General features: G+C 39.1%; 1 protein-coding gene across 8 annotated transcripts in view; it reads left to right on the top strand.

The window, feature by feature from the left end:
* Positions 1–27,401, top strand: part of ZNF280D (zinc finger protein 280D) — a 326,315-nt gene that overhangs the window by 142,241 nt on the left and 156,673 nt on the right. For 3 of the 8 annotated variants that reach the window (XM_029236533.1, XM_029236530.1, XM_029236526.1), the window contains exon 1: positions 26,664–26,817. The exons of 4 other annotated variants lie outside the window; for them this stretch is intronic. The gene's annotated coding sequence lies outside the window, so the exon portion shown is untranslated. Of the gene's footprint in view, positions 1–26,663; positions 26,818–27,401 lie in introns of those variants that run through there. One more of the 8 variants, XM_029236527.1, reaches the window with a different exon arrangement.

The raw sequence follows: 27,401 nt of genomic DNA, 5'->3' as shown, positions 1-27,401 counted from the left end.
TACTAAACTTCCTCCCAACCCAGGGCCTTTATATCTCCACCCTCTACCTTATGTTCTCTTCCTCCAGACTTTTATGTTATTTAGGTCTCTGTTCAAATATCACTTCTTTGAAGAGGACTTCCTTCCTGCCAACCCTACTCTGTTCCCCTCACTAGTATGTAAGCTGGCAACAGTGGATTTGTCCTGTTCAATTCTGTATCTCCAGCACCAAAAACAGTGCCTGGCATATGCTAGGCAAAGTATATCTCAGATGAATTAACGTATTACATAATTAATGTTAAAATTAATTTTGTATTCTAAACAGTGCACTGATAAATACATAAAGAAATACAAAAAAGAGAAAAGACAGTTATAGTCAGAACTTTACAGACCACCTACACTTCTTTCATCCCTTTAACCTGAAACAACACACACAATAGCAGTTTAGGTGTATCTAGAAATATTTTAAGGGTAAATATCGCTAATCATTTCTATTTCTTTTCAAGGTTCGTCCATGTATCAGTACTTCATTTCTTTTTATTGCCAAATAATATTGCATTGTATGAAAATACAGGCATACCTTGGAGATATTGTGGGTTTGGTTCCAGACCACTGCAATAAAGCAAATATTGCAATAAGGCAAGTCACACGAAATTTTTTGGTTTCCTAGTGCCTATAAAAGAGGGATAAATTAGGAATTTGGGATTAGCAGATACAAACTACTATATATAAGATAGATAAGCCACAAGGTTCTACTCTATAGCACAGGGAACTATATTCAATACCTTGTAATAAACCATAATGGAAAGCAATATAAAAAAGCATATGTATATATATGTATAACTGAATCACTTTGCTTTACACCAGAAACTAACACAAGATTGTAAATCAACTATACTTCAATAAACAAATTACCTTTACAGTATACTATAAGTGTGCAATAGTATTACATCTAAAAAAACAATGTACAAACCTTAATTTAAAAATACTTTATTGCTAAAAACTGCTAAAAATCATCTGAACCTTTAGCAATTTGTAATCTCTTTGCTGGCGGACGGTCTTATGTCAGCGTTGATGGCTGCTCACTGATCAGGCTGGTGGTATTGCTGAAGGCTGGGGTGGCAGTGGCAATTTCTTAGAATAAGACAACAATGAAGTTTGTTGCGTCAGTTGACTCATCTTCTCATGAACAGTTCCTCTCTTGCATGTAGTGCTATTTGATAGCATTTACCCACAGTAGAACTTCTTTCAAAATTGGGGTCAGCTCTTTCAAACCCTGCCATTGCTTTATTAACTGAGTTTATGTAAATTCTAAATCTTATCTTGTCATTTCAACAGTCTTCACAGCTTCTTCACCTGGAGTGGTTTCCATCTTAAGAAACCACTTGCTTTGCTCATCCATAAGAAGCAACTCCTCATCCATTCAAGTTGTCTCATAAGATCGCAGCAATTCAGTCACATCTTCAGGCTCCACTTGTAATTCTAGTTCTCTTTCTGTTTCTACCACATCTGCAGTTACTTCCTCCACTGAAGTCTTGAACCCCTCAAAGTCATCCAAGAGGGTTGGAATCAACTTCTTCCAAACTCCTGTGTATTTTGATATTTAAACCTTTTCCCATGAGTCATGAATGTTCTTAACGGCATCTAGAATGGTGAATCCTTTCCAGAAGGTTTTCAATTTACTTTGCCCAGATGCACCAGAGGAATCACTATCTGTGGAAGCAATAGCCTTACAAAATGTATTTCTTAAAGAATAAGGCTCAAAAGTTGAAATTACTCCTTGTTCCACGGGCTGAAGAATGGATATTGTGTTAGCAGGCATGAAAACAACATGAATCTTATTGTACATCTCCATCAGAGCTCTTGGGTGACCAGGTGCAGTTGAGCTTTGATTCATTCAAGCTGATCTTTGATCCGTTTATGTCTTTGATCTGTTTTGAGTTAAATTTTGTACATGGTATAAGGTAGGGGTCCAGCTCTATTTTTTTGCATGTAGCTATCTAGTTGTCCCAGAATCATTTTTTGAAAAGTCTTCCTTCCTCATTGAATTGTCTTGGCACACTTGTTGAAAATCAATTGACTGTAAATGTGAGGGTTTATCTCTGAACTCTGAATTCTATTCCATTGTCTATCCTCTGCCAGTGCTTCTGGTCCTTTTAATCAGTGTCCATTTGGTCATATATTAGTGTCCATTTAACTGCATTTACAAACATATGCTTTATTCTAAAAGCAATTTTATCTTCGTTTTTTTTTCATTCTCTAACGAACCAAATGTAGTCAGCTTCACCATCTTAGCGGAGAGGAAGACTGAAACTTATAATAAAGACAATGTCCACTACTTCAAATGAGTGGAAACTTTTCTGAAAACCAAAAGAAGGAATTGGATGATTTCAACCAGAAGAACAGTAATGTAAAAGTTATGATTGCCTCATCTGGATCTCAAATGTGGTAGCTATCTCCTTCTTAGAAAAGGAGATAGAGACAAGAAGTTATAGGCACAATGTAACTGAAATATTTGGAGACGCTTTTATTACTTGGTATTGTTAGTGAAAGGTTTTAATATTCTGATGAAACTTTAGCTGTTTAGTCTTCCTGCCTTTCTGACAACATAACTTATTGTACTTGGGAAATTGTGGTGCCACATTCTGCCAACACTCCTTCACTCACTCCCACACCCACTCTTCTCATGTCCGAGATTCTAGAGTTGCTCCCATACAAACAAATCATGCAGATGGAAACAACTGCTCTCTCTCTTGTACCAGAAGAAAAGGATTAATTCCACCCATTATGAAATTGGAAATTAATCTCATCAGATATAGCCTTGGACACCAACCTAAAGTAATTTTATTTCAACAAAATCAAACATGTAAGATATGCTATGGTCAATACTTTCTTTCTGGACAGAGAGAACTTCAAGTGATAATACTGTAGTATCTTAATGGGGCTTGCCTCATTCGGGGGAACATTATCTTATAAGAGTTTTAATTTAATTGTGCACAGGATACCTTTTCAAGTACATTTTCAGTTTTCAAAACCATGTGTTATTTACAGGAAATAGAATTCATGTGTTTTTGATTCATTTACACTTAACTCATTAAAAAATTCCTGTTAAATCACTTGGTATTCAAGGACTTTTCAGCTTTCTAAATAAGTTTCCAAAAGCCTTCTTAAAGATATGAAATGGCATTAAATAAATATGTACATGAGTTTCCAAACCATGTTCATAATTTTTCTTTAGAATTTTGTGCCTTTAATTAGTAAAATGTGCTTTTCTACTATTTGGAAAGAGATTAATGTATGAAAATATACCATGTTTCAATGTGAGAAAACCTAAATTTACAAATAAAAAGTTTTAAATACCATTAGACAATCAATAAATAATTTAATGATTCACATATATGCTGCAAATAAATATCAGATACACATCAGAAACTGAGGAGGAAGCAAGTGAATGAGGAATTATTGATCACTTCTTGGGTGCTATGTACTGGGCTTATGTATATACATAGAATTTGATCCTTAGGAGATAAATATTTTTATCACATTTTCACAGATGATAAAATTGAGGCTCAGACAAGCTAATCTTCCTAAAGCCACATAGCTAGTAAGACAGAGCCAGGATTCCAACGAAGGTCTGTGTGATTCCCAAGTCTGTGTTATTTCTGCTATCTATGCATCCCACCAGATTTGAAGTTAAGAGATCTGGTTTCAAATTACTGTACTTTTAGCATATACTAGTACTACGAACATGAATAAATCTTAGCTTCCTTGACTATAGCACAGGAACAATAATACCCACCTTATAAAACTTTTATTGCAGTAAATGAGATAATGCACACATGAACACGCCTGGGCTGAGTTGAGTTGGTTCTCTTGCCTCCAGCCTTGCCCCATTTCAGTAAATGACTCATATAGCACAGCTTAACCCTTTGAAGTTGCAGATATCATGTCTATTCCATCTTCCAAAATTTTCATTGATTGCCGAGGACCTTCTACTACAATTAAAAGTTCATACTTATTTTGTTCTAAATTAACATATACAACTTTGTTGCCTTTATTCCCCCAATAAAACTTTAACTTCAGTCAGATTAATTTATCCCCACACTCATGAATCAACATGTACACTATACTTTTTTAAAATTTCAGTAAAATACACATAACACAAAATTTACCATTTTAACTATTTTTAAATTGACAATTCAGTGGCATTAAGCAATTCACATTGTTTTACACCATCGCCAATATTCCACACTGTACTTTTCCAAGCAGCATTTCACCATACCCCACATTGAAAATTTCTTCTCAATTCTATTTGTCCAACTCTTAGTCCTCTTCTAAGCTTGGACTCACATTGCATCATCTGTGAAATCTTCCCTTACTGTGTTTACCTGACTTGTATCACATGTTGAAAGGCAGTTTAGTATAATGGTTAAGGATATAGACGCTGGATCATATTGTTTGAGTTTAAATTCTAGCTTTGTTACCCCCTAACTATATGACCTTGGACAAGTGAATCAAACCATTAGTGTCCTAGGTATTTACCTGAATGGTTTAAAAACTTCTCCACACAAAAGCCTGAACATGAACGTTTGTAGCACCTTTAATCATAGTTGCTGAAAACTAGAAGCAACCAAATGTCCTTCAGTCTGTGAATGAGTAAACAAACTGTGGTACATCCAGACAATGGAAATTATTCAGTGATAAAAAGAAATGAGCTGTCAAACCACGAAAAGACATGGAGGAACCTCAAATGCATATTACTAAGAGAAACAATCCAGCCTGAAAAGCCTACATACTCTACAATTCTAACTATATGACATTCTGGAAAAGGGAAAGCTATAGAGGCAATAAAAAGATCATTGGTTGCCAAGGGTTTGGGGAAGGGAGGGATGAATATGTGGGGCACAGGGGGTTTTTAAGGCAGTGAAATTACTGTATGATACTACAATGGTAAATGCATAACATTATGCATTTGTCCAAAACTCAGAACTGTACAACACAGAATGAATCCTAATATAAACTGGAGACGACTGCAACAAATGCGCCACATTAATGCAAGGTGTTAATAATAGGGGAAACTGGGGTGGTGGGGAGAAGGAATATATGGGAACTGTACTTCCTGCCCAATTTTTCTCAAAACCTAAAACTGTTCTAAAAAATAAAGTTTTTTCGTTCCCGGGTTTCGGCACCAAAAATAAAAAAAATAAAGTTTTTTCTGTTAATTTATAAAACAAACCAAAAAATTAGAACTCAATATCAAAAAGCTGTTTGGGAAACCCTCAAATATTTGGAAACTAAATATCACACTCCTAAACAACGTATGTGTCAAAGGAGAAATCAAGAGGGATTTGAACTGAAGGAAAGCATTTTGAACTGAATGAAAATGAAAACACAAATCAAATTTGTTAGATGCAACTAATTCTATACTTAGAAATTTATAGCACTAAATGCGTATGTTAAAAAATAAGAAAGGTCTCAATACAGTGACCTCAGCTTTCAATATAAGAAACTGGGAAAAGGGAAAGTCAAACTCAAAATAAGCAGAAGAAAGGAAATAATATAGGCCAGAGTGGAAATCGAAGAAATAGAAGACACAAACAATAGAAGAAATCCATGAAAACTTGGCTCTTTGGGAAAATTAAAAAAAGAATTAACAAGGCTCTAGCCAGACTGATTAGAAAAAGAAAAAGAGAGAAGACACAAATTAACAATACCTGGGATGAGAGAAGAAGCATTAATACAGTCTTCAGACGTTAAGAGGATGAAAAGAATATTATGAGCAACTTTATGCCAATAAATCTGACAACTTAGGTGAAATGGTTGGATTCCTTGAAAGTCAGACTGTCAAATTCATCCAAGAAGAAATAGACAACCTAAATACATGTATATCTATTAAAGAAATTGAATTTTTAATTAAAAACTTTCCCACAAAGAAAAATGCAGGCACATATAGCTTCCCCGGTGAATTCTACCAAATATTTAAGGAAGAAAATAATACCAATTCAACATAAACTCTTCCAAAAAGGTGAAGAGGTCGGAATACTTCTCAGCTCTGTGGGGCCAGTGGTACCTGTTACCAAAACCAGACACAGGCATTAGAAGAAAAGAAAACCTTTCCTCCTTTTAAAGCTATATATTTTCTTTCTATTCTCAATCCTTCCGCAAAGAACCTAAAAATATTGGGGAAAATATTATTTTTTTTTCCTTAAAATCAATGCAAAGCTGTCAAGGTAGTGAGGAAATTGTGAGCCAAAATCTAAGAAAACAAGAGAATCTAGAGAGGTAAGCAGAGCACTGATGCACCAAAGCTGCTTCTATTCTGAAGGAACTTATTGATCTGGGCAGATTTGGGTTTTGCTTTTAGCAGTTTCATTCATGGAGGAATCAGAAGTCAACACCCAGGGCCTGGCCAAGGTGGGGAGCCCCACAGAAGACCCCTTCCTCACTGAAGCAGTGTCACCCTCAGAGTAAAAGAAAACGTGAAATATATCTTCCCTCTCATATACCCAAGGGACCGAAGGGAATATTGCTCTGGCACCAAGAAGAACACATGTAAATAGAACAGGGGAAAAACTCCTCCGTGAGAGATTGTGGCTGTGGGCTCACACTCCCCAAGAAATTTAGACCTGGATTTGGATGGTCCAGGGAACGTGGAGCCATGAACTTGGATAATTTGGCCCTGAAATGGTAGAAGAAAATCCTCTCTGAAAGAAGGTACATTCATCCTAGACCTCGAAGACTCCTTGCAAATAATACTTGAGGGACAACAGCAGTGCACAGTAAAACACACACACACACGCATACACACACACACACACACACACACACACACACGGAAAAGATCCCATTAGAAAAACTACAGAAATAAACTACAGCAGATATTGGAATTATGAGACAGAGGTTCTTTTTAAAACCTGGCTTATTGTATTTAAAGAAATAAAAATCAAATTGAAAATATCTGAATATTCTAAAGAGTGACTGATCAGATTTGAAAAATAAACAATAATATTATACAGAGATGAATACAATATGTGAAATTTCAAAATGAGTGGATAAATATAATGTCAAATTAGAAGATATTTTAGAAATTATGCAGAATGCAGCATAGATAGACAAAAAAGATGGGAAATACAGAAGAAAAGTTAGGAAACATGACCAGGAGATTTATGATTCATTTAATCAGCGTTCCAAAAGGAGAAGAATAGAATGGAACAGAGGCAATACTTGAAGAAATAATGACCAAGGTTGTTCCAGAACTGATGAAGAACCTCACTTCAAATGACTTGGCCATCTCACTATAGCTCTCAAATGTTTGCAACATGGGCTATTCCATTTTTAAAATGCTTCCTTTGTGCTATGAAAATTAGAAGCTTCCCTTATGTGTTGCTTACCAGATATGTCATTTAAAATGCCACTTTCATACTTGATAAACTGCAGCTCTAGCCATCTTGGACCAATATTACATTCAAAACGCAGGCAAGTGTCAGGGGGCTACTCCATAATAAGAAAGTAACAGTACTTACATCTTGATGCTCTATGGATGTTTCAGTATAAAAATATTTTAATGGCAATGTGTGGTGGTGGTATTTACCATTTTCCAGACCAAAAATTATTGCTGCCATGTTTTATGGTGTGTAACTCTAGAACATCAGTTATCCATTTGTCTGTAGTTTAGCGGGGACACAAATGAGTTTCTAAAGACAATCTCATTCTCATTTGTAGTACTTTATTTCTTTCGTTCAACTACAAGTACTAGGTGGAGTCACTTCCTATATAGACAGGAAACATCAATGCTACCCCCAACTCTGCTGATTATTAAAACATAAGGCTCTCTACTTAATTAGTGACAATGAATAGCTGTATTCTATTCTCAGGGGGTAAGTCTTAAATTCAGAGCTGTTCACTATTTTTCAAAAGCTCAGATTAAAGAAACGCTTAGAAGGACTACCTTAAGAATGTGTAATTCATGCATTTCTTTGGATACCCTGAAATCTACTCCTGGATTAAGGCATACCATATATAGAAAGAAAATTATTTTCTGGTTTGAATTCAAGCATAGTTTTGCTTTCCCAAGAAAGTTGTTTGCTTTTTGCATTAGGATAATATGAAACTTGTCTAACCTTCCTCCTGTTTAACTCATTTTTTAATTTTTAACTTATTTGATTTTGCCGTATTGCTTGTATCTTTATATACTTTCTTTTTTGAAACAAAGCATTGCTTACATACAATTCAAAACATTAATTAATTAACATTAATTAATGTCTAAAACATTAAATTACATTAACTATCTAAATATTTTTGCACCCAACATCAGGTCAGCTAAATATATAAAGGCAGTACTAACAGAACTAAAAGGAGAAATAAACAACAATATAATAATAATTGAGGACTTTAATACTGGATAGATCAGACAGAGAATAGATAAGGAAACAGTGGATTTGAACAACACTATAGACCAAATGGACCTAACAGACAAATAAACATTCCATCCAGCAGCAGCAGAATACATTCTTCTCAAATGCACACAGATCATTCTATAGGATATATCATGTTAGGCCACAAAGCAAGATTTAGCAATTTTAAGAAGATTAAAATTATACCACAATGGTATGAAACTAGAAATGAATAATAGGAGGAAAGCTGGAGCATTCACAAATACATAAAAATTAATAGCACACTCCTGAACAATCAATGGATCAAAGAAGAAATAAAAAGGGAAATAAAAAAAATATCTTGGGCTTCCCTGGTGGCGCAGTGGTTGAGAGTCTGCCTGCCGATGCAGAGGACACAGGTTCGTGCCCCGGTCCGGGAAGATCCCACATGCTGCGGAGTGGCTAGGCCCATGAGCCTTGGCCACTGAGCCTGCGCGTCTGGAGCCTGTGCCCCACAACGGGAGAGGCCACGACAGTGAGAGGCCCGTGTACTGCCAAAAAAAAATAAATAAATAAATAAACCTTGAGACAAATGATAATGGAAACACAACATACTGAAACTTATGGGATGCATCAAAAGCGGTTCTAAGAGGAAAGAAGTTTATAGTGATAAGTGAAAGAAAAAGAAAGACCTCAAATAAATACCCTAACTTTACACCTCAAGAAACTAAAAAAAGAACAAACTAAGCCCAAAGTTAGTAGGAGGAAGGAACTAAGGAAGATTAGAGCAGAAATAAATGAAAGCAAGAACAGGAAAACAATAGAAAAGCTTAGCAAAACTAAGAGTTGGTTCTTTAAAAAGATAAACAAAATTGGCAAATCTTTAGTTAGACTAACCGAGAAAAAAAGAGAGAAGACCCAAAAATAAAGTTATAAATGATGGAAGAGACATTACAACTGATACCACAACACAAAGGATCATAAGAAACTACTATGAACAATTGTATGCCAACAAGTTAGACGACCTAGAAGAAATGGATAAATTCCTAGAAACATACAACCTACCAAGCCTGAATCATGAGGAAACAGAAAACCTGAACAGACTAAGAGAGAGTAAAGGGACTAAATCAGTAATCAAAAATCTCCCAACAAAAAAAAGTCCAGGACCAGATGCGTTCACTGTTGAATTTTACCGAACATTTAAAGAAGAATTAATGCCAATACTCAAACTCTTCCAAAAAAGTAATGAGGTAGGAATACTCTCAGACTCATTTCACGAGGCTAGAACTACCCTGATACCAAAGCCAGATAAGAAAACTACAAGAAAAGAAAACTACAGGACAATAACAATGATGAATACAGATGCAAAAACTCTGAACAATATACTAGCAAACTGAATTCAACAGCACATTAAAATGATCATACACTATGATCAAGTGAGATTCATTCCTGGGATGCTAGGATGGTTCAACATATGCAAATCAATAAATGTGATATACCACATTCATAAAACAAAGATGAAAATCATATGATCATCTCAACAGAGGCAGAAAAAGCATTTGACAGAATTCAACATCTATTCATGATAAAAACTATAAACAAATTAGGCCCACAGCTCACATTATACTCAAAGGTGAAAGACTAAAAGCTTTTCCTGTAAGATCAGGAACAAGACAAGTGTGCCCACGCTCACCACATCTATTCAACATAGTAATAGTAGTTGTAGCCAGAGCAGTCATCCAATAAAAAGAGATAAAAGGCATCTGAATTGGAAAGAAAGAAGTAAAATTATCTCTGTTTGCACATGACTTAGTTTTTTTTTTTTGTGGTATGTGGGCCTCTCACTGTTGTGGCCTCTCCCGTTATGGAGCACAGGCTCCAGATGCGCAGGCTCAACGGCTATGGCTTATGGGCCCAGCCACTCCGTGGCATGTGGGATCTTCCCGGACCGGGGCACAAATCCATGTCCCTTGCATCGGCAGGTGGACTCTCAACCACTGTGCCACCAGGGAAGCCCCATGACTTAGTTTTATATATAGAAAATCCTAAAGACTCCATGTAAAACTATTAGATCTAATCAATGAATTCAGTAAAGTTGAAGGATACAAAATCAACATACAAAAGTTAGCATTTCTATACACTAACAATGAATTATCTGAAAAAAGAAAATAATCACACTTACAATAGCATCAAAAACAATAAAATAGGGACTTCACTGGTAGTCCAGTGGTAAAGAATCCACCTTACAATGCAGGGGACATGGATTCAATCGCTGGTCAGGGAACTAAGATCCCACATGCCGCCAGGCAACTAAGCCTGCACGCCACAACTACTGAGCTTGTGCGCCTCAACTAGAGAGCCTGCATGCCGCAAACTACAGAACCCATGTGCTCTGGGACCTGCACGCCACAACTACAGAGCCCACACGCCCTGGAGCCTGCACGCCACAACTAGAGAGAATGACGAGCCTGCACTCTGCAACGAAAGATCTCACATGCCTCAACGTAGATTCTTCATGCTGCAACTAAGACCCAACACAGCCAACAATAAATTAAATAAATAAATAATAAAATAAATCTTAAAAAAAACACACCGAAACTCAGGAATAAATTTAAGCAAGGAAATGAAAGATCTGTACACTGAAAACTGTAAGACACCGATGAAAGAGATTGAAGAAGATACAAATGAAAAGATATCCTATGTTCATGGACTGGAAGAATTAATATTGTTAAACTGTCATCTACAGATTCAGTGCAGTCCCTATCAAGATCAGTGGCATTTTTCACAGATAGAAAAACTCCTAAGATTCATTTGGAATCACAAAAGACCCTGAATAGCAAAAACAATCTTGAGAAAGAAGAACAAAGCTGGAGACATCATCCTTTCTGATTTCAAACTACATTACAAAACTATAGCAATCTAAAGAGATTGGTATTGGCATAAAACAGACACATAAACTAATAGAACAGAATTGAGAGCCAGAAATAAACCCGTGTATATATGGACAATTAATATTTGACAAGGGAGCCAAGAATACTCAATGGAGCAAAGATAGTTTCTTCAGTAAATAGTGCTGGGTAAACTGGATATTCACAATTGAATTAAAATTAGACCCCTATTAACAGCACTCATAAAAATTAACTCAAGTGCTTCCCTGGTGGCGCAGTGGTTGAGAGCCCGCCTGCCGATGCAGGGGACACAGGTTCGTGCCCTGGTCTGGGAGGATCCCACGTGCCGCGGAGTCTGTGAGCCATGGCCGCTGAGCCTGCGCGTCCGGAGACTGTGCTCCGCAACAGGAGAGGCCACAACAGTGAGAGGCCCACGTACCACAAAAAAAAAAAAAAAAAAAAAAACTCAAAATGGATTAAACACTTAAATGTAAGATTGGAAACCATAGAACTCATAGAAGAAAACATAGGGTAAAATCTCCTGGACATTCGTTGTCACAATGATTTATTTGATATGACACCTAAAGCATAAGTGATAAATGCCAAAAAAATAAGTGGAACAACATCAAACTAAAAAGCTTCTGCTCAGCAAAAGAAATGAGGAAAATGAAAAGGCAAACTATGGAGTAGGAGAAAATATTTGTAAACCACATATCTAATAAAGGGTTAATATTTAAAATACATAAGGAACCTATACGACTCAATAGCAAAAAAAAAAAAAAAAACCCACAAAAAACAAAAAGACAAAACACAACAAATAATCCAATTAGAAAATGGGCAAAGGATCTGAATAGATATTTTTCCAAAGAAGATATTCAAATGGACAAATGAAAAGGTGTTCAACATCACTAATAATCAAGGAAATGCAAATCAAAACCACAATGGGATATCACCTCACACCTGTAAGGCTGGCTATTATCAAAAATACAGATAAGGAGTGCTACTGAGGATATGGAGAAAAGAAAACCCTTGCCCACTGTTGATGAGTATGTCATTTGGTGCAGCTACTATGGAAAACAGTATGGCATTTCCTCAAAAAAGTTAAAAATAGAACTACCATATTATCCAGCAATTCCATTTCTGGATGGATATATATATATATATTTTTTTTTTGTATATATATATTTGAAAGAAATGATATCACTGTTTTGAAGACATATCTGCACCTCCACATTCATTGTATCACTATTTACAATAGACAAGACACAGAAGCAATCAAATTGTCCACTGTTGGATGAATGGATAAAGAAAATGTGGTATATATGTAGAATGAAATAGAATTCAGCCACAAATAGAAGGAAATCCTGCCATTTGTGACAACATGGATGAAACTTGAGGGCATTACACCAAGTTAAATAAGTCATAGAAAGACAAACACTGTATGATCCCACTTATATGTAAAACATTAAAAACCCCAAACTCAAAGAAACAGAAGATATATTGGTGGTTGACAGTTGGTAAGTTTAAGCCCTAAAGCAGTGGTAGGGTACTGGATATAAATAGATAGATATATTTATCTAATTACTTTAAGTGGGGGGAATGGATGAAGGTGGTCAAAAGGTACAAACTTCTAGTTATAAGTTCTGGGGATGTAATATACAGTGATGTACATTGTGCCTATAATTAACAATATGTATTGTATATTGGAAGCTGCTAAGAGAGTAGATCTTAAACATTCTTATTACAAGAAAAAAAATGTAACTATGTCAGGTAATGGATGTTAACTAAACTTATTGTGGTGATACTTAACCTAAAATCATTATGTTTTACACCTTAAACTTATACCACGCCACATGTCAATTATATCTCAATAAAATGGAAAAACACTGATATCATTTTTGTGAACTCTTTGTCATTTATCTTTCATTATGATGCATAACTATGATTATGCATATTATTGAATGTTTTGGATAAAATGTGTTATGTCTTTATTTGATTAGTAAATGCTGTTCATGTGTACTCAGTCAACAGATTTATGGATTATACTACATACATCCACCTGCTATCACTTAGAAATATTATCACTTATAGTAATTAGAGAAATACATCTGTCTATTTATATCCAGTACTCTACCACTGCTTTAGGGCTTAAACTTAGTCACAGAGACAGGACATATGCATAGTTTTGAACTCTGTTTATTGACATGACCACTTCGATGCAGTTGTTACAGACTCATCAAAATGGTCATGGTCGTGACAAAATATAAACTCACTTTTGTTGTTTACACCTCATTCCTTATACTCACTTCATCTCTGAGCCTCATCCCATTCCTGATCTTTATTCCAACTGATGACGTCAGTAATTATATGAGAAAAATCATTTTGTATATTTTGTCAAAATAAAACAAGTATATGCGTTTCTATTTTAGTCTGTACCAAAATGCCCCCTAGTCAAGACGATTGAATCAAAATTTTACTCGGGGAACTATTAATAAAATAAATGTCAAATTAATTTAACAGTTTTTTATTATATTTCAACTATGGTTTAGGTATTTGGTGCATGGGGGTGACGGTGAGATACTACCAAATAAGCCGAAATTTGAAAACATGGAAATTAATTTAACATTTGAAAATAAAAATAAAATAAAAATAGTAGAACCCATACATAATATAAGTAACCAACTATCTGTAGAAGCAGTAGAAGGGTTTGTGTATAAATCTATAACTAAGGAGTTTTAGAAAGAATGAATTGAAATGAAATTCACTGAACATATTTATTATGAGCTGGTCCTGTGTTGAGGAGCATCCAAAACCCTAAGTAAGATAAAAAGAGAGTACTCGTGGGAAAGAATGGTTGTACTGCCATGCAATAATTCAATCCAGCTTTAATAAAATCAATTTTACTATATTTTGACTGAAGAAGAAAATTCTTTAATAAAGAAGTGTTGTTCTACAAGCCTTCTATAGTGGTAAAAGACTTCCAAATTGCAGTGTTTTAGAATGCTTGCCATTCATTCATTTATTTGTTTATTAATTCATCAAACATTCATTGACACTTGGTATAGGTTTTGTAATAATCACTGGAAATGTAAAAGCCAATAATACACAGTCTTCACTCTCAATAAGCTTCCAGTCCAGTGAAGGGCAACAGACAGGTAAACTAATAATTACAATATAGGCTGATTATTACTATAGCTATTAATAATTACATACTATGTTAGTCAGCTATAGATGGAATGCTGCATAAGAATGCAGTGACTTAGGGGCTTCCCTGGTGGCGCAGTGGTTGAGAGTCCGCCTGCTGATGCAGGGGACACGGGTTCGTGCCCCGGTCCGGGAGGATCCCACATGCCGTGGAGCGGCTGGGCCCGTGGGCCATGGCTGCTGGGCCTGCACGTCTGGAGCCTGTGCTCCGCAACGGGAGAGGCCCCAGCAGTGAGAGGCCCGCGTACCGCAAAAAAAAAAAAAAAAAAAAAAAAAAAAAAAAAAAAAAAAAAAAAAAGAATGCAGTGACTTAGAATGGAGGAAATATTTGCAAATCATATATCTGATAAGGGGTTACTACCCAAAATATATAAAGAACTCAAACAACTCAAAAGCAAAAAACCAAACAATCCAATTAAAAATGGCCAGAGGATCTGTATAGACATTTTTCCAAAGAAGAAATACAGAAGGCCAACAGGTACATGAAAAGAAACTCAGCATCACTGATCACTAGGGAAATGCAAATCAAAACAACGAGATATCACCTTATTCCTGTTATACCATGTGATCCAGCAATTCCACTTCTGGGTATATATATTTGAAAGAAATGATATCACTGTCTTGAAGAGAGAGCTGCACCCCCATGTTCACTGCAGAATTATTTATTATAACCAAGCTATGGAAACAACCTAAGTGTCCACTGATGAACGAATGGATAAAGAATATATATCATATATATATATATATATATATATATATATATATATATACATACACACACAGGAATATTGTTCAGCCATAAAAAAGGATGAGATCTCACCATATGTAACTATATGGATGGTCCTTGTGGGCATTATGCTAAGTGAAATAAGTCACAGAGAGAAAGACAAATACTGTATGATCTCACTTATTTGTGGAATCTAAAAAAACAAACAAACCAAAAACTAAAAACCAAGCTCATAGATAGAACAGACTGGTGGTTGCCACCCGGTGGGAGTGGGAGAAATGCGTGAAGGGAGTCTAAAGATAGAAGCTTCTAGTTATAAAATAAATAAGCCATGGGATGTAATGTACAGCATGGCCACTATACTTATTAATACTGTATTACATATTTGAAAGCTCCTAAGAGAGTAAATCTTGAAAGATTTCATCACAAGAAATAAATTTGTAGCTATGGACAGATGTTAACTGGATTTATTGTGGTGATCATTTCACAATATATACAAATATCAAAACATTACATTGTATACTTGAGCTAATATATGGTTATATGTCAATTATACCTCAATTAAAAAATTAAAAGGAAAAAAGAAAATAAACAGAGTCCAGTGACTTAAAATAGCAAGCTTATTCCCTTGCTCATAGTTCTGTGGGATGGCTCCAGGGTCTGAGCTCTCCAATGAAGACTGGGTACAGGGCAGCTCCATGTGTCCCTTGTCTTTGGACCAGTGGCTGCTTAAGGTATGTGATCTGCTCCATGTGTCTCACTCTGGGCCCCAGGCTGAATAATCACCAGCAACCTGGGACATGCTCTTCTCATTATTGGAGCACAGGAGAGCAAGCTCAAACACTGAAGCATATTTCAAGCCTCTGTTTGAATTGCAAATGCTGACAACCCATCGGCCAAAGGAAAACATATGATCAAGCCCAACACCAGTAAAGCAGGACAGTTTACTTGGAGTATACAGGAGGACATATTTGCTGAACAAACTCACAAATACAAAGTGCAGTGGGAGAGAGCAGAGAGGGTATTATATCAACCAAAGTTCTTGGTTGTAAACAATAGAAAGACTCTGACTTATTTAAACAGGAAAGGAATTTATTGGTTAGTACATAAAGTCTCTTGGAAGGCTTAAAAACCAGTCTCAGGGCTTCCCTGGTGGCGCAGTGGTTGAGAATCTGCCTGCCAATGCAGGGGACATGGGTTAGAGCCCTGGTCTGGGAAGATCCCACATGCCACGGAGCAACTGGGCCCGTGAGCCACAACTACTGAGCCTGTGCTCCGCCACAAGAGAGGCCGCGATAGTGAGAGGCCCGCACACCACGATGAAGACTGGCCCCTGCTCGCCGCAACTAGAGAAACCCCACGCACAGAAACGAAGACCCAACACAGCCAAAAAAAAAAAAAAAAAAAAAAACAGTCTCAGAGACTATGCATCCAGAACAACTTTCTAAATCACAGAGAACTAGACTGGAAAGGAACTAGTACAGACACTCCAGCTCAAAGTGCCTATACCACTATTGCTACAATTACTGGCACTATTGCCTCTAGAAGTGGTTTTAGGTGCCTTCCCTACTGCTACACATTGTCAGAGTTCTGCCCCCAAAAGCAGAGTTCTGCTTTTTTGTGCCATCAGCTTCTAATTCATAATCTGGGGTAGAGGTGTTTGATTGGCAGATCCTAGATCACATGCACAAGGGAGATGGGAAAGCAAGTAGCTAGCATATTTAGTTTCTTTGGAGGTAGCAGCTGCTGTCACATAAGAATGGGGAGTATCTCAAACATAAGTAGGGGACTCAGATGCTATGTAGCAAGAAAAGGACGAGAAGTTTTGATTACAAGCTAGCAGATGAGGGCAGAGATATCAGGGAAGGTTTCCCAGAATAGGTAAGATTCAAGTTAAATCTTAAAGAATAAATAGGAGCTAGAAAGTTGAAGAAGGGTAACATGAATAAGGAAAACATGGTACATTTGAGAATCTGCAAGCAGTTCAACATGGCTCAACTACAATGTATAGGGATGGATGTGGATGAAGTGGCAGTGAGATCAGGTTGATGAGAGCAAATGGAGAAAAATCATAAAAAGCCTCCGTACATCATGTTAATTCATCAGGTTGTGGTGCAGGAAATAGAAACTACTTTAGGTATTTCAGACAGAAAAGTATTTAATAGGGGAAAATGCCATATTAGGAGAAGGGCTGGAGGCATAGAAGTCAAGGGGCTGCTATGATTTAAAAGCTGAGATCCAGGGTTCAGGAAGCTGCTGCCGCCGCCATTGATGTTGCCTCAATTGCCTCTCATGTCTGTGGGGCTGGTGAATAGATACTAGAACTTAGCTACTGCAATTGCCTCTAACAGTCACCTCTTCATAACCTTACTTGCCAGGAGAAGTTACAATAAGAGAAGATAGCTTCTACCTCATTTTCAGAGGTAGAACCAGATTTGGCAGAACCTACTATACCTAGCACTCTAGCAGCAGGGCTATATGGGGAATATATTGTAGTTTGTAGCTTTCCATCATCTCCAAATAGAAGGAGAGTAGGATGGTGATTCAAGTAGCCAATCCATAGTATCTAGCCCATCATGTTAAGGAGCACAATTTTTTCTTAAGAACTGTATTAAAAAATCGATGTATTTTTAAAGCATGGAAGTTGCATACTTAGATTTGCTTTTTAGAGAGGTGTCTTAATGACACTGGAAGGAATTAATTTGGAAGTATAAAATAGAAGATTTTTTCACTCAAATGAGATAGAGCAGAGAAACTAGAAATCAAGAATAGGGAAAGGGGGACTTCCTGGTGGCACAGTGGTTTAGAATCTGCCTGCCAGTGCAGGGGACACAGGTTCAATCCTTGGTCCAGGAAGATCTCACATGCCGCGAAGCAACTAAGCCCATGCGCCACAACTACTGAACCTGCGCTCTAGAGCCTACAAGCCACAACTACTGAGCCCATGTGCCACAACTACTGAAGCCCACGCACCTAGAGCCCGTGCTCGGCAACAAGAGAAGCCTCCTCACCACAACGAAGAGTAGCCCCTGCTCACCGCCACTGGAGAAAGCCTGTGTGCAGCAAGGAAGACCAATGCAGCCAAAAATAAATTTTAAAAAAATAATAAATAGATATTAAAAAAAAGAATAGGGAAAGGGTTGGAAGGTAAAGAAGGTGAAGAATCTTCAGATCTTGGTAATGGGTTTATTGGTTATGGTGGGCACTAGAGAAGGAGAAGGGGAAGCTGAGGGCTACTCCTAGGTTTCAGGGTTGGAAAATTGGAGGGATTGTGATATGGTTCAACACAACGGAATAGATAAGGAAAAAGAGAGGGAGCATAGTGGATTAACTTTTAGAAATGTTGACTTTTTCGGTCCCTGGCAGACATCTAAGTGGGATTGTCAAGTATGTGATAAGATATATGGCTCTGATGCTTTGAAGATATAAATTCAGGAATCATGAGTATAGAAATAAAAGTCACTGTCCTAGGAAAATTCAGTAACAATGTAGTTGGATAACTCACACTAGCTACTCAAACAAATAACCCCCAAATCTCAGTGACTTAACATATTAGGGTCTATTTATTACTCACCTCATGGTCTCATGTTCTAGTGTAGACCGATGTGTTTGGTGGGGAAGGTGTTTCTCTTCCAACAGTCATTCAGAAATTCCAGGTTAGTTATACCCAGTGCAGTCTTCCAGGGATTCAAAATACTCTGGTGGATCCTCTGTACCAACTGAAGAACAAAAAGATCTTAGAAGGTGTTAAGTGATTTTGGAGACTGGGCTAGAAGTGATGTTAGAATACAGCTATTCAAACTATCTATAGCAAAGGACGACTTCTTAAAAAACTTTCCAATCTACTGCAGACTATTACTTTTGTAAAAGACAATAAAAATGTTGTAAGAATGTAAAATTTCTATAAAGGTTTCTAAACACTTTCATTTGCTGTACTTACCTTGTTATGGATGAGAAACAAACTAGTCATAGAACAACACTGGTCTCTGAACTACACCCTCAGTAGCATTGGTGTAAATTGCTTCTGATGACATTCCACTGGCCTGAACTAGCCATATGCTGCCACGTGAATGTAAGGGAAATTGGAAATGTTCAAAGGAAGAAATGAAGTGATGGCCTCTAATTCAATCCACCCTTCTGGTCCCAAATATCCATTTTTTTCTCCCTCTGTCATACTGACCCATCTCCAAAATATATAATCCAAAATATATAATCCAAAGTCTCATCAACTCATTGCATGTAGCTTAAAATCCCAGATCTCTCCATTAGATGTAGATATGACTTCTCATGGTCTGGTGACCTATAAACTAAGAAAAAAAAATATACTTCTCTCACCAGACTTACACCCAATATACAGTGGTATATTGAAATGAAGGATAACTGCAAAAGACACCCTTGTTAGGAAAGGAGAAGAATGAGAGACAAAGCAGTCACTGCTCCATAGCAATTCTGAAATCCTGGTTACAAATCATTTTGAAGGCCCTCTATTCCAGGGGTGAAGAAATTTCCTTGATTAGGTGATTAAGCTCTAATTCTTCCTTTGGGGAGATTCTGTATTAGTCAGGGTCTCCAGACAAACAGAAGCAATAGGAGATTATCTATTTATCTATCAATCTATCTATCTAATAAATTTCTATGTATAATATCTATATATCTATATACACAGCTAGAGAACCAGGAAAGCTGGTGATATAATTCAGTCCCAGTCTAAAAGCTGAGAACCAGGAGACCTAATGGTGTAAGTCCTGGTTTGAGTCCAAAGGCCCACGGCTGATATCTGAGGGCAGGAAAAGGTGGACATCCCAGTTCAAGCAGACAAGGCAAATTCACCCTTCCTCTGCCTTTCTTCTCTATTCAACCCTCAAGAGATTGGTTGACACCTACCCACATTGGTGAAGGCAATGTTCTTTATTCAGGCTACTGATTCAAATGCTAATCTCATCTGGAAACACCCTCACAGACATACCCAGAAATAATGTTTTACCAGTTATCTGGGCATCCCTTAGCCCAGTCAAGCTGACACATAAAATTAACCATCACAGACTTTCTCCATTTCCTCTGGCTCTACCCTTGGGAAGTTTTCCTTGTCCGTAATCTTCCATGGCCATATCTGAATGAGAGTTTGCTCTCCTTGGAGACGGCCTAGTTTTCATATTTGAAGAGCCTGGGGGTCAACCAAAGATGGTTTTATAGCTTAATCAATTAAAAATAATTTCAGATTAGGGGCATGGTTACTTTGGCAATACAATTTCCTCCAAAAATGTAGTAGTGTTGTGATCCATTTGTTTCCACTCAGTTCAATATGCCATTAACAACACCTGAAATTCTTTCTTAGTCTGTTTTAGACTGAGCTCCCCAGAAACAGATCCTGAGAAGAGGATTTGTGAACAATGACTTATTAAGAACATTGCATAGCAATAGGAACAGCAGAACAAGGGAGAAGAGGAAGTCAAGTGTATCACTCAGGATTCAGTTAGGAGACAGAAGCATACTAGTTATTTTAGCAAAGAGAATTTAAAATAAAGATTTGTTAAAGGCAAAAAGAGAACATTAAATATCGTGGAAGTAGCAACTACAGGAAGCAGTGACCACCTCTAGAGCTGAGGGAACAAAGAGAAGATGGTTGAATGACTAACACCGTTTTAGTCAGTTGGGCTTGCTATTACAAAAGTACCACAGACTGGGTGGCTTAAACAACAAACATTTATTTCTCACAGATCTGGAGGCTGGGAAATCGAAGACCAAGGTGTGGCAGATCTGGTCTGGTGAGGACTTGCCTCCTGGCTTGTAGACAGCTCCCTTCTTGCTGTATTGAGAGATAGCGAGAGGGAGAGGGAGAGAGAGAAAGAGAAGAGAGAGGAAGGGGAGGAAGAAGAGGAGAGAGGCACCTTCCAAAGGCCCTATCTCCAAATACCATCACACTGGGGATTAGGGATTTGACATAGGAATTTTGAGGAGACACATATATGCAGTTCATAACAAACTCTTAGAAGCCTGAAGGATTGGCCCCATGGAGCTGAAACTCAGACCTCTGAGAAAGGGGCACTGCTCAGCTGGTGCCTATATGAGCTCACCTATATGAGCTTGGAGGAGAGGTACCATAGAACTGGCACCCAGGCCTTTGAGGAGCGGGTGATGGTGGCTGGTATTGATATCTCTATGGGGGTGCAATGAGACTATTTCTGCAAGCATTAGGAAAACTGTAAACTGGATTCAGCCTCTGCTACTGGAATGAACTGTTGCTGCTGGGACTAATGAAAAGTTGCTGGATACATCATGACAGGAACATAAAACAAATAGAAGTAAACAGGAAGGAGCAAAGCCCTTTTCCTCTTCCAGCCTTTCAGTCTCCTTCAAGTGTCCTCTGTTGGCAGAACATAACAGGGAGCAGCTGGCAAAGAACAAAACTGGTTTGCAGATTCCCAGCCCCCAGCATTACAAAGCTGAGTTAAGAAGGGTGGCTTTGGATCTGGGGTAATAGCTTAACATGCACATAAGCAAGGATACAACTTTAGATAAACAGCTACAGAGGTAGCTTCAGCCTGTTCCTACAGGAGAATTCTGGAGTGTAAATGATGCCTCCCACCCAAGACAGGGGAGTTAGGGCTTTCACACTCCTGCATTTATCAGTCCTTGGTTAAGAGCTCGCCCTATTTACCGGGCTAATTTCCCAGGTACTTCCAGTCTCTGTGTAGGCAGGCAAAGTGGCTCCAATAGCCTGAGCATAGTCCTCTGAAAAAGAGCTGCAGGTCTTGGCTGCTGGAAGTAAAAGTACACTGAAACTTCAGGCAAAGGGGGCACTCAAAAAAAGGTGGATAAATATCCAGGAGTCATGGTTGAAGTACCGAAATATTCCCTCTGGAGACATAGTTCTAAAAGCTGCCGTATTTCTCTACTTTCTTGATTAGATCTCTCTTTCTCTCAATTTAATTGCTTCTACTCTGGAGACATGCTGGTTAAAGGGTACAATTTTAAGATGAGTAAGTTTTGGAGATCTAATGTACAGCATAATACATACATAATACATACATACATAATACATAATGCGTACTTGAAATTTTCTAAGAGTAGATTTTAAGCTTTCTCACTACACACACACACACACAAACTACATGAGGTGATGGGTGTGTTAATTAACCTGATTGTGGTAATCATCTCACAATGAATATGTATATCAAATCATCTCATTGTACATTTTAAGTATATATAATTTTGTCAATTACACCTCAGTGAAGCTGGAAACAAAAAATAACGGCTGCTACTGAGGCTATCTGAAACAATAGGCGCTATCTGAAATAAACATGTGTAATCTGATCTTTCCTAAAGGCTGTCATTTTCTTCAACTCCTACGGGGGCTTCCTAGCTCAAAGCCTTTTATGTAGAAGTATTGTGTTTTCAAACCCTGCAAGGCCCCCAAATGCTGGACTCTGTTCCGTTTCAGTTCTGTTTGTAAATTGGTTAATTCTCTTTCTCTTTCTGGTAATACCCTGTTAATCACATAAAAAAATCACCAACATCCACTATTAATATTGCTTTCTGAACTCTTCCCATAGAGCTACAAATTATGTACTTGTTCTGATCTGCTTTCTAATGTATTATGGGCAACAGTTTAGCCACTGCCTGATATGAATCTACAGTTATCCAGCCTACTACATTTCTTAATTCCTACATGACTGCTATGCTAAGCTAATGCCACATATTTTAGATTTTTTGTAATAGTTGTCCACCATTTCTATTATTAATCCAAGTAGGTGATTGTTACTATTGTAACAAACAACCCTAAAATCCTACTGTCTTAACCCAATAAAGATTTATGTTTTGCTCTAATCAGTACAGTGAGGATCAGTGTGGTGAAAGTGCTCTGTGGAATTATTAAGAGACCCAGGGTCCTTCCATCTAATATTTCTGCCATTCCTTAGCTTCTCAGAGTTTTCTGTATCTGGCTGACTGATGTCCAAAAAACAAAAAGGAACTATAAATCACTGGAGATTTTAAGGGTCAGGTTTAGATTAGGCAATCACTGCTTCTGTCTATGTTCCACTGGCCAGAAATAGTCACACAGCCTGATGTAGAAGTAAGGGAGCTAGGAAATGTGGATTTCCTGGGTATACAGAAGGAGATAAGATGGTGAATATTTATCATTGTCTCTACCAGTTAGGATGCTTTCAGATGCAGATAAGAGAAAACCAAACTAATATTGGCTTTGTCAGGGAGGAAAAGCTTTCTCTCTACCCTCTTATATTTAGTTTTGGGGTACCTGCAAATTAAACTGACAAAAGACAGGTTAGCAAGAGAAAAGAGAGATTTTAATCACATATCATGTATGGGAGTTCACAAAGAAATGTGATTCAAAGGGGTAGTTAGGATTTGGGGCTTATATACTATTTTAATAGATGAAGGGGAAGGGGAGAAAGGCATTTATGTGAAAACAAATAACTTCTTAGAAGGGGGGCTCGGGAGAGAGGGCATTTATGGGAAAAGCAATGACTTTTAGGAAAGATAAATGGGCCCTTAAGAGAATAGGTGGGAGATATGATAGTTTGTGACAATGTCTGTTTAGGTGTGGTGACAATTCTCATAGTCTCTAGCCATAAGTCACTCTTCCCTAGTTGCTCCCTGGGAGGAGATTTATGACACTTGAATTCTTTTGGAAGACTCTGCTTTTAGGCAGATAAGGAATTTCAGGAACTCAAATACCTTTGGCTAGGGACTTCCCTGGTGGTCCAGTGGTTAAGACTCTGTGCTCCCACTGCAGGGGGCCCGGGTCTGATCCCTGGTCAGGGAACTAGGTCCTGCATGTCCCAACTAAGAGCCTGCATGTCGCAACTAAAAGATCCTGCATGCTGCAACGAAGATCCTGTGTACCACAGCTAAGACCTGGTGCAGCCAACTAAATATTTTTTTAAAAATGCCTTTGGCTAAAAATAATTTTTATGCCACAGTGGCTTATTTTGGACCCCTTAGGCTTAAACAGAAAAGGGAATTTATTGGCTCATATAACAGAGAAGTCTAGCAGCAGAATGGGGTTCAGGTTGGGTTTGATTTGGAGGTTTACGATGCTCTCAGGGATTGATTTCCTTTTCCTGTGATTGATTCGCCCAGCCCTTCCTCCTCCACGTTAGCTTTACTCTCAGTTGGCTCTCAGTAGCACACACACAAGGAAGGTTGTAGTTTTTCCAGTATTCACATTCTAATGCCATATCATCCAGAGAAAGAATGAACTTCTCTTTTGCTCACAATCAAACAAAAATCCTGGTCTTCACTCTGATTGGTTTATGAAACAATAAATGGTTCAAAGGGAGGTGAGGCTAGCTGTACTATAGTTTTAGGCTAGTTGTACTATTCTTGGAGTTGGGATTGTGGTGATGATTATTCCACTCGAATTTGGGTGAACACAATAGAGTTGTGGAATAGAACTGGGAAATCATCTATATCTGTTACAGTCAGGAAAGAGTGGCACATGATCTCACTTAAGGAGAATGAGTACTGTGAGGATACTTAGCCCGTACAGAATGTAAAGGGGCAGAAAATATAACAAGTCAGAGGAAGCACTTAAAAATGAAGGGATAATGTCAAGAGAACCAAGACAGTTGTGTTACAGATCCAAGGGAGGAGTTTTGAGAATGAAGTAGTGAAATAAATCATTCAATTTGTTGATTTCATACTCACCAGATATCCTTTAAAATTTGGCTTCTCATGTAAATGTTCCTTTTGAGTAAAAATGTGTACACAGTTTTCTGGTCTTCTTGGCAGTCATGAAGAATTTGGTTTATATATCAGTCTCTGGTAAGTCTGGTTGGCATGAATCATCCCACTGGATTTAAATTAGCTCTGGTTACATAGGACTGAGTGAACTGATGAGGATGATTATAATTTTTGTGACTTTGTTTGAATTAAAAAAAAATTCCTCCCCCCCCAAAAAAAAATTAGCTCTGGAGGCTAACATTAACTTTCTGTCTCTGCAAACTGAGGACCAGTGTGTAGAATACAGAGTGAAATTTTAAGTTCACTTTCATACTGTAACACCCTTTGCTAACCATTAGGAACTATATTGGAAACACTTGAAATATAATGACTTAAGAATGCTCCAAGATTTTTGAACTTTTACTTTCCATGTTTGCTGTTTTGACTATTCTCTTTTCCTGTGAAACTTATTTGCAGTGCCTACAAGAAAGGGAAAGCTGAGTGGACTATCCCTGGCCCAGCTGGGAGAAGAGTAGGTCATGGTCATCTGTAGCCATTCCAGGTTTCTAGGGCTAATTCAAGTGGTCTTCGGGAAAGACTGGTCTGGGAGTGGTAATCAATAAGGAGACAATTGTAATGATAAATGCCAGAGAAAAGCTGGGGACAGATTGGTTGAGAAAGAAGAAACTGATTTCAAATAGGCAGGATGAATTAGTACGATCCAGTGATTGAATGGTGAGCACAGTGATTGGTGTGTATTAAGGATCTAACAAGGCAAGATTTCAAATCCAGGTCACTCTTGAGAGCTGGACCACTACTGACATCCATCTTGTGAGTACAACTGGGAGAGGAAACTTTCCTTACAGATCAGAGTACAATGTTTTGCAAGTATTTGTGCAAGCAGTATCTTAACAGGTGTTCTTGTAAATGCACTTATCTTTTGTTTTCGTTTTTTTAGTTATTACAGGCATCCATATGGCAGTTAGGAATTGAAGGAGACGGAAGCAAAATCTCAAGTTTGAAACAAATTTGGCAAAGGTAGCCAATTATTAAAAGAACCTTCTCCACTTCTTTTTCTCATCTGGTGTGTGGTCTTTGCCGCTCAGGCACAGTGTTTCTTTTTTTTCCTTTTTTTAATTAATTTATTTTTGGCTGTGCTGGGTCTTCGTTGCTGCCCGCGGGCTTTCTCTAGCTGCAGTGAGCGGGGTCTACTCTTCATTGCAGTGCATGGTCTTCTCATTGCGATGGCTTCTCTCCTTGCACAGCACGGGCTCTAGGCCCATGGGCTTCAGTAGTTGTGGCTCACGGGCTCTAGAGCGCAGGCTCAGTAGCTGTGGCGCACGGGCTTAGTTGCTCTGCGGCAATGTGGGCTCTTCCCCGACCAAGGATTGAACCCGTGTGTCCTGCACTAGCAGGCGGATTCTTAACCACTGCGCAACCAAGGAAGCCCCAGGTGTTTCTTTTTAATGGCGCCTCTCTTCCTAGACCTTCTTACTTTCCAAGACTGCAGAGAACTAGCTGTTACACACAGGGAGGCCCCGGAACTCGTGTTTCCACGCCTTCAGATTCGATGGAGCCCAGGTTTCAGGATTGCTGGCCGGGAAGCAGTACGCACCCACGGCCGCTCCAGCCCTGACCTAGTGCCTGACCTTCGGCCGCTGCCTGCGCATAGCTGGGCGCCGGGGCCTTCGAGGACCCGCAACGCGGCGCACATGCCCGTGCCCGCCTTCCGCGTCGGCGAGAAGAAAGGGAGCCCGGACGCGCGGAGGCTGACCCGGAGCCTACCCATGAGGCAGCGCGCCGGCTCCTCGAGAGCCCCCCCACCCCGCCCACGGCTCGGCAGCCTGCTCCGCAATGGGAGCCACCGCCGTCGCCGCTGTGTAGTTTTTCGTGCTCCTCCTTTTCCTCCTCCTCTTTCTCCTCCTCCTCAGGGCCCCAGTCAGGCCGATCCGCTCCGCTCACGGTAAGCGCCCCCCGCCCCCGCCCGCCCCCGCCCGCCCCGCGCTGCAGCAGGCAGAGGCCCTCCCGCGCGGCCTGCGCCGCCTCACTCCGGGGGCGCCGGGCTGGGGGTGTCGAGGCCGGCGCGGGTCGCCGAGAGCGCCCAGGGCGCGGGGGAGGGGACCGGCTGCGCGGCGGCGGCCGGACCGCCATCTTGCGCCGGCCCTGGCGGGGGAGGGATCGCGGCGCGACGCGGCAGCCAGCTCGGAGCGGCAGGCCGGGGCCGCGCAGGCCGCGGACGACGCCGTTTCCCCGCCCCGCCTCGCCCCCCAGGGCCTGTTTGCCCCTGGCCTGGTTTGGGCTCTTCTTTCCGGAGGCTTCTCCCTTGGTCTAACGTACATTTTGTGCCGCTGTTTGGCGGGGACCCGTGCTTTTCTCGCTCCAGCTCTCCCCCCGAGTCTCGTGAGTCGTAGGCAGAGACCACAGGGGGTGCCGAACTTTGAGGCTCGGGGACCCTAGGGCCCAGGTTCCCCCGCCCGGGTGACCAGTCAGTACCTGCTCACACCCTCTTTCTTGTCAAATGACTTCCCCGCTGTGTCCTACACGTCC

The sequence above is a fragment of the Monodon monoceros genome, unplaced genomic scaffold (genome assembly GCF_005190385.1).
Source record: "Monodon monoceros isolate NGI ecotype Baffin Bay Population unplaced genomic scaffold, NGI_Narwhal_1 Super_Scaffold_21, whole genome shotgun sequence".
NCBI classification, from domain to species: domain Eukaryota; kingdom Metazoa; phylum Chordata; class Mammalia; order Artiodactyla; family Monodontidae; genus Monodon; species Monodon monoceros.
Note: the sequence above shows the minus strand (reverse complement) of the source record. Positions and strands in the feature narration are given on the sequence as shown.